The sequence below is a fragment of the Littorina saxatilis genome, unplaced genomic scaffold (genome assembly GCF_037325665.1).
Source record: "Littorina saxatilis isolate snail1 unplaced genomic scaffold, US_GU_Lsax_2.0 scaffold_1516, whole genome shotgun sequence".
NCBI lineage: Eukaryota > Metazoa > Mollusca > Gastropoda > Littorinimorpha > Littorinidae > Littorina > Littorina saxatilis.
This window is the reverse complement of record NW_027126837.1, coordinates 1-13,304: the sequence shown is the minus strand read 5'-3', so window position 1 is coordinate 13,304 and position 13,304 is coordinate 1. Positions and strand designations below refer to the sequence as shown.

Sequence of the window (13,304 nt, the reverse complement as noted above, 5' to 3'; positions counted from 1 at the left end):
AGGGCAAGTCACAATGTCACTTTAGTGTATACGTGTAAAGAAGTAGGAGAGGGCAAGTCACAATGCCACTTTAGTGTATACGTGTAAAGAAGTAGGAGAGGACAAGTCACAATGTCACTTTAGTGTATACGTGTAAAGAAGTAGGAGAGGGCAAGTCACAATGTCACTTTAGTGTATACGTGTAAAGAAGTAGGAGAGGGCAAGTCACAATGTCACTTTAGTGTATACGTGTAAAGAAGTAGGAGAGGGCAAGTCACAATGTCACTTTAGTGTATACGTGTAAAGAAGTAGGAGAGGGCAAGTCACAATGTCACTTTAGTGTATACGTGTAAAGAAGTAGGAGAGGGCAAGTCACAATGTCACTTTAGTGTATACGTGTAAAGAAGTAGGAGAGGGCAAGTCACAATGTCACTTTAGTGTATACGTGTAAAGAAGTAGGAGAGGGCAAGTCACAATGTCACTTTAGTGTATACGTGTACAGAAGTAGTAGAGGGCAAGTCACAATGTCGCTTTCGTCTATACGTGTTATGAAGTAAGAGAGGGCAAGTCACAATGTCGCTTTCGTCTATACGTGTTATGAAGTAGGAGAGGGCAAGTCACAATGTCGCTTTCGTCTATACGTGTTATGAAGTAGGAGAGGACAAGTCACAATGTCACTTTAGTGTATACGTGTAAAGAAGTAGTAGAGGGCAAGTCACAATGTCGTTTTAGTGTACATGTATACAGTCTGGGGACGAAACGGAATTAACAAATATTGATCTGACGCGCCTCATTGCATCAAGCTCCGCCCATATCACACTGTTGCTGTTGAATCGCTCAGCTAAGGGACACATTCCAATCGATAGATATTCGTTGCCGTAGTTTGCTACATCCACGTCGCAATATACATCTCATGTCATCAAGCTCCGCCCATACTCTGTTCATGCAAGGCACGCCCAGGCTCGACAAACGTTCTATAAAGACTACAGTCTGAGCCGGGACGGACAAGCCAAGCCTTCGGAACAAGACTGAAGTTTGAATCTAATCAGACAAGCCAAGCCATCGGAACAAGACTGAAGTTTCAACCTATTCGGACAAGTCAAATCATCGGCCATACAGGTGAGTATAAACTCTAACTGGTACCTTGGTCATATGACTGTATTAATAATTTTTCTGTAGACATGTGAAGTCATGAATGCTTTTTTAACACAAGTGACGAATCAATCATTTGTCTGAAGAAATGTGAAGTCATTAATGCATTTGTTAACACAAGTGACAAATCAATCGTTTGTCTGTAGACATGTGAAGTCATTTATGCTTTTTTTAACACAAGTGACGAATTCTATGACAAGTTTAAACAGTTTTTCAGGATGATTGCATAACATCGGAACAAAATATTATTTGTAACATTCTACAAACTTACTCGCAGTACGTCTTAAAAGTAAGGAAAATATTGTGAAAGTTATAAAGCAGTCCGCCACGTCATTGCTAAAATATTGTGAAAGTTATAAAGCAGTCCACCAAGTCATTGCTAAAATATTGTGAAAGTTATAAAGCAGTCCGCCAAGTCATTGCTAAAATATTGTGAAAGTTATAAAGCAGTCCACCAAGTCATTGCTAAAATATTGTGAAAGTTATAACGCAGTCCATCATGTCATTGCTAAAATATTGTGAAAGTTATAAAGCAGTCCACCAAGTCATTGCTAAAATATTGTGAAAGTTATAAAGCAGTCCACCAAGTCACTGCCCCCGACCCACCCTAGCATTTTCAGGCGCTTTGCACCCTCAATTATTCAGTTTGTGCAAAAACTTCATCACTCAGTTTTCAGGACTAATTAAAGAAATGTTGTTCAAATGTGGAACACTTCAGCTGAAAGTGAACACTGCACGATTATCTATTGTTAATTCTGGTATAATGGCGGCTTGTCAACCCATTTCTTTTTGTCATGCTGTTGCTTTAATGTTGTGTCCTTTGGAAATCATTAGTCAAACTCAATAAAGAAAACGTCTTATTGTCAGATCCTGGATTCTAATTCTTATTAGCAAACGAAAACGAGAGCGACAGTGAGAAGGACAGAAAAAGTGTGTGTGTGTGTGTGCGTGTGTATGTGTATGTGTGCAGTGTGTGTGTATATGTGTGTGTGTTTGTGTGTGTGTGTGTGTGTGTGTGTGTTTGTGTGTTTGTGTGTTTGTGTTTGTGTTTTTGTGTGAGTGTGAGTGTGTGTGTGTGTGTGTGTGAGTGTGTGTGTGTGTGTGTGTGTGTGTGTGTGTGTGTGTGTGTGTGTGTGTGTGTGTGTGTGTGTGTGTGTGTGTGTGTGTGTGTGTGTGTGTGTATAACTGTTACAGACAAGCAGCACGAAAAAGCGTGTGTGTGTTTAAACGTTTTCTTATATTTGCATTTTAATGTTAGAATACTTGCGTCAAGTCAATATTTGTCTTGTCAATATCAAAAGAGAGAGTCAGACTTGTATTAAAAATAATGGTCTTTCTTAAACTATATAAATGGCACAAGAACGGATTAACAATAAAGTTAATCATAAGAGAGCGACCACAGAATGATAAGCAAAACGAGAATCACAGACAAAGACTATAACTTAAGCATGTGTTGAAATTTAAGAAAACGGGAACATTCGTCTCAGTTAATCCAACTGTTCACCAAGGAAGTGTTTTGTGCATTCAGAAATTCACGAAATTACCGGGCGTAAGGTCACATTTGAAAAAAAGTTCCAAAAGCAGTGTTGCGTGTATTTTCTTCTAATTTCAATTTTCTGAGATGATAAATTAGCAGAAATCAGCAAGTCCACTCGCTGCTTTATGCCTTTTTCTCAGCCAGATATTACGAACAGGATATAATATGGCAGAAAGCAGCAAGTCCAATGCTGCTTTTTGCCATTTGTTGAAAATAAGATATTAGTCGGGATATAATTTGGCAAAAAGCAGTATGTCCTCTTACTGCCTTTTACCATTATTTTTAAGTGAATGAGTTTGGGGAATTAATTCGGCAAAAGGCAGTAAGTCTACACAAATCATTATTTCAAAGTGATGAATCAAATGAGGGTTTTATTATTCATAGCAGAAACGCACAATAATGCCCTACATGATATCAGCAAACAAACAAAATCATTTAAAGCTTTTCATTCCAAAACAGTGATGCAAACAGAAAATGTCGATTTTCTCGAAACTATGTTTCATGGACTTGCTTCCTTCTGCCTTTACACGGCAGATTTGAATAATGAGGGCCCCAAAGGGGGGGTATCATCACGATCACGGGAAGGGAAATTTTAGCTTTCACGATCACAGTTACCTTGACTTTTGTTTTCACGATCACAAACACCTTGACGAATAGAGGATCATAGAGTGATACAGCTGTGAAAAATGTACGTTGAAAATAAAATGCTTTGCAATAATGCCCATCACGATCACGAAAACAAATGACGATCACGATCACGAGACTTGATGTTTTTGTCATCACGGATCACGGGCAAAGTCCCATCACGATCACAGAAATGGAAATTTCCGCAATTACGGTCACAGAAGGGTCAAAAAACGCCAATCACGATCACGATTTTAAACCCTTTGGGGCCCTCAATAATGACATCCAATAAAGTCTACCAATTACGTAATTCCTTTCTAAGCTCTCTGTCTCTGACGGATTGCATTTGAATAACGACATCCAATAAAGTCTACCAATTACGTAATTCCTTTCTAAGCTCTCTGTCTCTGACGGATTGCATTTGAATAACGACATCCAATAAAGTCTACCAATTACGTAATTCCTTTCTAAGCTCTCTGTCTCTGATGGATTGCATTTGAATAACGACACCCAATAAAGTCTACCAATTATGTAATTCCTTTTAAAGCTCTCTGTCTCTAACGGATTGCATTTGAATAACGACATCCAATAAAAAAAACGCTGGCGCTGGACCCGAGTACTCTTCAGACTGGCTCGCTCCCCCAGTATGAAAGTTTTTGTCTTGTGCACGTGGATTTAAAAAAAAATATTTATTTTACACAATTAAAAAAATTATTAGAGTAAAGTAAAACATTAAAACGTTCATAATAAACAATAGTAAACAAGAATTAAAAAAAAAATAGACCGCCCATGCCGGGAATCGAATCCGGTGTCGCTGGCTGGCTGGCTCTTCTATTAGCCGCACGGCAGTTCTATCCCACCGCGAATTGCGCCCACCGTTAAGAGTCGTTTTTGTAATTTATTTCGCATTTAGGTCCCAGGTAACATTATGAAGTTTTAATACGATCAATCGGACCTATTATCAAGTTAGTGTATCAACTTTTGAAAGAACTGCGCCCAGTAGTTTCCCAGCAATAAGCTGTTAAGTCGAGACAGACAGACAGACAGACACACAGACAGACACACAATTAAAGTCTGCTGGACCCTCCTACTGCGTACTCGGGGATAAAGTCTATCAATTACGTAATTCCTTTCTAAGCCCTCTGTCTCTGACGGATTGCATTTGAATAACGACATCCAATAAAGTCTACCAATTACGTAATTCCTTTCTAAGCTCTCTGTCTCTGACGGATTGCATTTGAATAACGACATCCAATAAAGTCTACCAATTACGTAATTCCTTTCTAAGCTCTCTGTCTCTGACGGATTGCATTTGAATAACGACATCCAATAAAGTCTACCAATTACGTAATTCCTTTCTAAGCTCTCTGTCTCTGACGGATACATTTGAATAACGACATCCAATAAAGTCTGCCAACAGCTGCGACAACTTTTAAGAAACTTGAAACTCATCAAAAGGAATGAGTTGCACCTTGGGTCATTTCGGTCCTGAATTTCCCGACCTGAGCCAGGCAAAGCAGGAAAACAATACAACGTAATTCCGTTCTAAGCTGTCTGTCTCTGACGGATTGCATTTGAATAACGACATCCAATAAAGTCTATCAACTATCAGCTGCGGAGACATTTGTCTCGAAAAAATACGCCGAGAGGCGTTAAAGTTCCCCTTGGTTTGTCCCTGTCAAAAAAAAATAATAATGTGGGATTACTGGTAGCTTTATTGTACTACCACGCTTATGTAACGCTATTTTGATAACGTTGATAGTATTTACAGCTTTCCGGTCATATGTCCGCCTATCATTCACTTTTAAGTGGTAGATGTACAGATATAACACGTGTTTCAGACTCTCTATTTTTGGGTGTGTAATTTTCAATAATGAGTGTTTTTCTAAAAATGTCTCTCAAAAAGTATTCTTAAAGTCCAACACATGTTTACACTCGCATTCCGCTTCTCTAGCTTTAGAAATAAACAAGTCCAGATATAACATTTTTTTTTAATATCCAGATACCATCCCCCCCTCAGACACGTATGTGTGTGTGTGTGTGTGTGTGTGTGTGTGTGTGTGTGTGTGTGTATGTATGTGTGTGTGTGTGTGTGTGTGTGTGTGTGTGTGTGTGTGTGAGTGTGTGTGTGTGTGTTAGCGTGAAACATTGACTACGTACGTGTTAAACAATTAAAAAAAAACTGCTACGGCTTGGTTGACCTTTTGCCTTTCTTCTTGTCTGATCCAGAAGCTTACTGAGGTAATTAAGAACATGCAACAGCTGAAGCAAACAATGCACGAATACTAAAGTCAGATTATCGTCCGGATCTATATATATATATGTCTTTTGGTGTTGTTATTTTACTCATACAATTTCTGAAACAGGACGACGCTCTGTGACGAACTATTCTTCGTGAACATTTGCAGTATGTATTCACTTTGTTTCAACTTGACGTAACCATGTTTTAAATTGGTTTGTTTGATGCTACAAAACTTTACATAATACATGTGTATGTGTACTAAAAATGTGTGTATACATGTTTGTTGTTTTAAACGTGATGTAACCAGACTGCTTTTTACATTTAGTCAAGTTTTGACTAAATGTTTTAACGTAGAGGGGGAATCGAGACGAGGGTCGTGGTGGTGTATGTGTGTGTGTGTGTGTGTGTGTGTGTGTGTGTGTGTGTGTGTGTGTGTGTGTGTGTGTGTGTGTGTGTAGAGCGATTTAGAGTAAATTACTGGACCGATCTTTATAACATTTTACATGAGAGTTCCTGTGTATATCCCCAGACGTTTTTTTTCATTTTTTGATAATGTCTTTGATGACGTCATATCCGGCTTTTCGTGAATGTTGAGGCGGCACTGTCACGCTCTCAAGTAATCTTCGACGAAGCCCGGACTTTTGTATTGCATTTCAGCTTGGAGGCTTGCAATTTAATTAATGAGTTTGCTCATTAAAGTTGTCATTAAAATCGATTTTTCGCAAACAGATTTAAAATTGATTGCATCGTATTTTTCATCTCATTCTGAATCTAAAAATATATACATATGTCATGTTTACTCTTAAAATGTGATCACAATTAACGAAAATAGAATAATTAGTTTTACGATTAAAATGTAAGAAATCGATTCAAAAATGATGTCATCTTATTCGTGATCATTTCCTGATTCCAAAAACATATAGATATGATAGGTTGTATTCAAAACAAGCTCAGAAAGTTAACACGAATGCAGAAAAGCACGCTTTCCTGCTTGGCACAATACGCTACCGCGCTAATCTGGCGTGTCAATATCACTACGTTTTGCACGTGGAAGGTGAGCGATTTCCCTCACGCGGAGATTGACGAAGTTGTACTGTCTTAGTGAATAAATACAGTGCGTTCAGTTTCATCCCGTGAGTTCGACAGCTTCACTAAATGTAGTAATTTCGCCTTACGCGATTTGTTCTTTCTACATGAATTATTTTGTGAGAAAGAAAAAAAAATGCAAATCTACCCTGTCATGAAAATTTGCGGTTTGAAAACTTATTCCATTTTTTTTTTCTTAACTCGACAAAACCAAATTGCTTTTTTCTTTGCTAAATGCTATAGGCCTACAGAATTCTACGAAATGGTTCGTCTGAAAACAACCCAAAACGACTAAGTCCTGAATAGAATCAATATGCATAGTAATATGCATAGTACATGTACAACAGTAAATGATGTTCCTTGTCACTTGTTTCTAATCACTATGAAAACGTAATAACTCCGTGATTGGGTTGAAAACACACACACACACACACACACACACACACACACACACACACACACACACACACACACACATACACACACACGCACACACACACGCACACACACACACACACACACACACACACACACACACACACACCAAACGATTGTAACTTTGTACTTTCCACAGAAGCATAGTTAGTTAGTTAGTTAGCTGTTGCTTTTCGGGTCCAGCGGACCATAATAGGCCAAATCAGGACCACATTGTGTGATCTTGGATTGTTTTACTTTGTTTCAGTTGACCAGAAGGCATACATTTCAGCAATGACAATGAACCGACCCTTGGTACTTTTGGCGGGGTTCTGTTTGGTACTTCTTATGGCACTTTATGGTAAGGTCATCTGCAAGAACAATCAAGTGGTGTAAGGCGAAATGACTACATTTAGTCAAGCCGTCGAATTAACAGAATGAAACTGAACGCACAGCATGTTTTCACCAATGCAATACAGCTTCGTCAATTCCCGCGATAAGAAAATTGTTCTTTTTCACGTGTAAAACGAAGTATTGCGCGAAGCAATGGAGAGCGCTTTTCTGTATTCTTTTTAACTTTTTGAGCTTTTTTTGAAAACCACATATCATATCTATCTGTTTTTGAAATCAGTAAATGATAAAGAATAAGATGAAGTAATTTTTGGATCGATTTATTACATTTTATTCGTGGTACTAATTATTCTATTTTCATTAATTGTAATTACATTATAAGATTGAACATGGCATATGTATATTTTGTTAGATTCAGAAATTGATGAAAAATACGATGCAATCAATTTAAAATTTGTTTGTGAAATTCGATTGTAATGACAAATTTAATGTGTAAGCCTCCAAGCTAAAATACAATACCAAAGTCCGGCCTTCGTCCAAGACTACTTGACCAAAATGTTAACAAAATTGGTTAGAAAATGAGAGTGCGATAGTGCTGCCTCAACTTTCACAAAAAGCCGGATATGACGTCATCAAATACATGATGGGGATATCATACCCAGGAACTATCATGTGAGGGTTCATGAAGATCAGTCCAGTAGTTTTCTCAGAATCACTCTACCCACTTACAAGGGTGGTTGGGGCGGCTTTTCAAGCACATCTTGTATTTTTGGTCTTTTAATTTTAAACTTCTGGGCCTGGGAGTCCTTTCATCTGCCGCGTCCGAATAAAGCGTAAAACACGGTTACAACATTTCTGGCTTAGGTACACGTCGTTGTTGTTGTTGGTTGTTTGTTGTTTTTGTTGGTTGTTTGTTGTTGTTTGTTGTTGTGTGTTGTTGTGTGTTGTTGTTTGTTGTTGTTTGTTGTTGTTTGTTGTTGTTTGTTGTTGTTGTTTGTTGTTGTTTGTTGTTGTTTGTTGTGGTTTGTTGTTGTTTGTTGTTGTTTGTTTTTGTTTGTTGTTGTTTGTTGTTGTTTGTTGTTGTTTGTTGTTGTTTGTTGTTGTTTGTTGTTGTTTGTTGTTGTTGTTGTTTGTTTGTTGTTGTTTGTTGTTGTTTGTTGTTGTGTGTTGTTGTTTGTTGTTGTTTGTTGTTGTTTGTTGTTGTTTGTTGTTGTTTGTTGTTGTTTGTTGTTGTTTGTTGTTGTTTGTTGTTGTTTGTTGTGGTTTGTTGTGGTTTGTTGTTGTTTGTTGTTGTTTGTTGTTGTTTGTTGTGGTTTGTTGTGGTTTGTTGCGGTGTGTTGCGGTGTGTTGTTGTGTGTTGTTGTGTGTTGTTGTGTGTTGTTGTGTGTTGTTGTTGTGTGTTGTTGTGTGTTGTTGTTGTGTGTTGTTGTGTGTTGTTGTTGTGTGTTGTTTTATGTTGTTGTGTGTTGTTGTTTGTTGTTGTTTGTTGTTGTGTGTTGTTTGTTGTTTGTTGTTGTTGTTGTTTGTTGTTGTTGTTGTTGTTTGTTGTTTGTTTGATGTTTGTTTGTTTGTTTGTTTGTTTGTTTGTTTGTTTGTTTGTTGTTTGTTGTTTTTTGTTGTTGTTTGTTTGTTGTTTGGTTGTTGTTTGTTTGTTGTTGGTTGGTTGTGTGGTTGTTTGTTGTTGTTTGCTGTTGTTTCTTGTTGTTTCTTGTTGTTGTTGTTTTTTGTTTGTTTTTGCCAAGCACATCATTGGGGGCTTTTAATCAATAACTTGCATCCGTCTACATTATAATGTATCATCATTCATCCTTCAACTATTATAATGAATATGTAAATGGCAAGTATACAAGACGTATACATTCAACATTAGGACAATAACATACCGTTCGCCTACAAGTAAGGCCGGAGCATAGCATAACGTGCAGATTACAATACTTGACATTATGGACGTATTACCCTCTTAATAATAATACAGTCAGATAATAATACAGTCAAAAAAAACCAAAAAAAGACATACACAAATCATTACATCTCTGCACACCTAGCGTACTACCTAACCAACTCTTCATATGGGGACCATAATTCTACAAATTTGGTAATGTTACCAGCATAGAAACTTGGATATTTTTCTATTTCAAATGTGTATTTCAAATTTCTTAAAATAATGTTTAACAGTGGCCTTGTCTCTTGTAACTTACTCTTATAAAACTAAAACAAAATGATACAATCCAAAACCACATCTACCTTAACATTGTTCATACACCCAAACAAAATGAATTCTTCAGTAAAAGGAACATTTGCGCGGAAAATACAACTTCTGTTTAACAAATCTTCCAAATCAGTACAAAATGTCCGACAAAGCGGGCAGTACCAAAATATATGGGAAATTGTTTCATTTTCATTTTTACAAAAAGCACAAAGGGGACTGTCAAGAATCCTTTGAACAAATCTTACTTTCTGTATTTGGTGTTTAACGTCGTTTTCAACCACGAAGGTTATATCGCGACGGGGAAAGGGGGGGAGATGGGATAGAGCCACTTGTCAATTGTTTCTTGTTCACAAAAGCACTAATCAAAAATTTGCTACAGGGGCTTGCAACGTAGTACAATATATTACCTTTCTGGGAAAATGCAAGTTTCCAGTACAAAGGACTTAACATTTCTTACATACTGCTTGATTAGAATCTTTACAAAAATTCTATACAAGAAACACTTAACAAGGGTAAAATGAGAAACAGAATCCGTTAGTCGCCTCTTACGACATGCTGGGGAGCATCGGGTAAATTCTTCCACCTAACTTTCTTTCTTTCTTTATTTGGTGTTTAACGTCGTTTTCAACCACGAAGGTTATATCGCGACGAGGGAAAGGGGGCAGATGGGATAGGGGAAAGGGGGGAGATGGGATAGGGGAAAGGGGGGAGATGGGATAGGGGAAAGGGGGGAGATGGGATAGAGCCACTTGTTAAGTGTTTCTTGTTCACAAAAGCACCAATCAAAAAATTGCTCCAGGGGCTTGCAACGTAGTACAATATATGACCCTACTGGGAGAATGCAAGCTTCCAGTACAAAGGACCAAACACCTCCTACATACTGCTTGACCAAAATCCTTACAAACATCGACCACATTCTATACAAGAACCACTCAACAAGGGTTAAAGGAGAAACAGAATCCGTTAGTCGCCTCATACGACATGCGGGGTGCAGAGAAATAAGGATGTGGAAAAGAAGACTTTTGGTAAGTGAAATAAAGGTGATGGATCCAGTCAGGTAGAAATAAGACAACAAGAAAAGAATTGGAAAACTGCAGGGAATAGTAGGGAGAGTTTTCTTGGAAGGAAATATAGGTGAAAGGACTGGTAAGGCAGACATAAGACAGAAGAAGAGAAGAAACAGAACCGTTAGTCGCCTCTTACGACATGCTGGTTAGCATCGGGTAAATTCTTTCTAGTCCCAACCAATTTGGGACTCCCCCGAACCCGCTGGGGGATTCCCCCTAACCCGCGGGGGGTTTGAACAAATAGCCGGTTAGCAACACCAAGAATGCGGTGAAGCAATCTGGTCTGGGACCATCTTAACTGTGTGTCCTTAGTTGTTTTAAAACACTTATCAAAAATCTGTTTCCAGTTCAGGTTGTAAAATAACATATTCCATTTGTTCATGCCTGCAGGGTTATCATAAAATTTTGATTTCAAAAAAACTTCTTTCATTGCCTGTTTGCCTCTACAAATAATTTGCCACGGTTTATAATCCCTAATCTGAAAACCATTCAACGAATCAATGATTACTTTTCTCTGATATTTTCGTAAGGACTTAATCACTCCCTCATAGAAAAAAACAACAACATTAGTTTGAACAAAAGGAAAATGTAATCTAAATTTTTCAAAGGTAAACAAACTTCAATTTAAATGTAGCAACTGGTGGACAAACACTACATCATGTTCAATCCATTCCTTATTTATTATTGCACCGTGGTCTCGTATAATGTTCAAATTGTAATGTATACATTCGGAAACAAAATCATTCACATTAATACCGCCCTGATTATGATATGGCCCTTAGTGGTCGGCTGGGCGTTAAGCAAACAAACAAACAAACACATTCACATTAATTACCTTGCTTAAGGAACAGCATTTCTTATAATGTTTCAAAACATCCTTCCAAAAAGGGTTACCACCTCGTTTCATTAACACATTTGCATACTCGGCACCCACTTTAAATATGTCTTTCATTCCAGGTATCATATTAAAAAAAAACTTGTTTACATCAAATTCAAACATTTTAATCTGCAAATCCAATTTATCTTTACTGATGCCACAAAAGTATAAATGTCAATCATATTCAGACCACCATTGCAATAGGGTCTGCAAACGACATTACGCCGAATCTTTGCAGGTTTACTATTCCACAGGAAAGAATAAAAGGCTGCATTCACTTCTCGTAAAAAGTCTTCGGGTGGGTCTGGCAATACAGTTGTTGTTGGTGTTGTTGTTGGTGTTGTTGTTGTTGTTGTTGCTGTTGTTGTTGTTGTTGTAAATTTAAGACAACTACCACTCGAATCCAGTCCGGAGCTAATTCAAGATTTAGACAATGTACGTACCAATAATAATGATAATAATAATAATAGTAATAATAATAATGGACATTTGCTATAGCGCATAATCATATATATGCTCAATGCGCATTACATATTATTTCTGCCGTGTGAGATGGAATTTTTCACACAATATATCACGCATTCACATCGGCCAGCAAACCTCAAGCCTAGTAGGGCGAGCTTTCACCTTTCACGGCCTTTATTCCAAGTCACACGGGTACCAACCAGCAAAGTATAATTGTTGTGTTTTAAACCTGTGTGTGTGATTGCGGTGACTGTTGCTGCTTCGTATACAGGAGCACACGCTAGACCCGAGTCTGACCTGTCAAAGCGAGGTCCAGCCTTAGAAGCAAAACTTCAGACCAATCCCTTAAGCAGGTAAGATGTATGTCTGTCTTGTCTGTCTGTCTGTCTGCCTGTCTGCCTGCCTGCCTGCCTGTCTGTCTGTCTGTCTGTGTCACGTTTAAACAGATCACAGAAGGTGATTATGAACGGTTAGTTACTACTAACTAACCACACCACGATCCACTCTCGCAGTCATACAACAAAGATAGAATCTCGTGTAAAGACAGGAAAGTTAGCTATTATGCCAAAAGTGCTGGTTATGCAGGTGTCACAAACCCCACGTTGTCACCACTCAAATAAAATCACAAATATAAAAGATGACTAGGTGGTATACAGGGTGCAATGAACATGGTGCACTTAGCTTTTTGCCACTGAGTGGGCGACCCGTGAATAGTCTATCTACACAACTGCTCCGTTGATTGAAGTGCCGGCTGGCGTAGAAACGAAGCAGGGATCAGTGGAGATATCAGGCGCCTCACTCAGTCTCTGAAGACAACGGGTGGTCGTGTAGGTGTCGTCACTGCCTGCCGGAAGACCGCTGCAGATGGTGAAGGCCTCACCGGTTATCCCTGCAGCAGCAACAGCATACAGCACCGCGACACCAGGTTACAGCATACGTAGATAGGTCAGTAGATAAGTAGGAAGGCTGCCAAAAAAAAAAGCATCGGTGCACTAAACATGCCACGCATCCCTTCTCACTCCACCTTTAAACATGTCACCCTTTTATATTTCATAGAGCACGTGGGCCTGCACAAACAGACTTTAAAACAACAAATCAGCTATTTTCCTTCCTTCTCTCCATATCTGCAAAAAACATATACAGATTATTCTTTTAGCGTCACAAGGAGCAAATTATGCTCTAACCTGGAAAGAACAACAGAGAGTATTTCATTCCACAAACATAGACTCGTCAACAGTGTTAAATAACGATTTATTAACTCAACAGCCTAATGTAAGTAGCTCTCCTTTAAGCGAATCCGC

The 13,304-nt window shown here is 38.3% G+C and overlaps 1 long non-coding RNA gene across 2 annotated transcripts; it reads left to right on the top strand.

The window, feature by feature from the left end:
• Window positions 1-940: 940 nt before the first annotated feature.
• On the top strand, window positions 941-12,414 carry LOC138955329 (uncharacterized). Of its 2 annotated transcripts, none has more exons than XR_011452194.1 (3): window positions 941-1,098; window positions 7,303-7,395; window positions 12,275-12,414. It is a non-coding gene; the product is annotated as an uncharacterized lncRNA (long non-coding RNA). The 2 variants fall into 2 exon arrangements; XR_011452193.1 differs by lacking the exon at window positions 941-1,098 and adding an exon at window positions 5,627-5,699.
• Window positions 12,415-13,304: the final 890 nt, after the last annotated feature.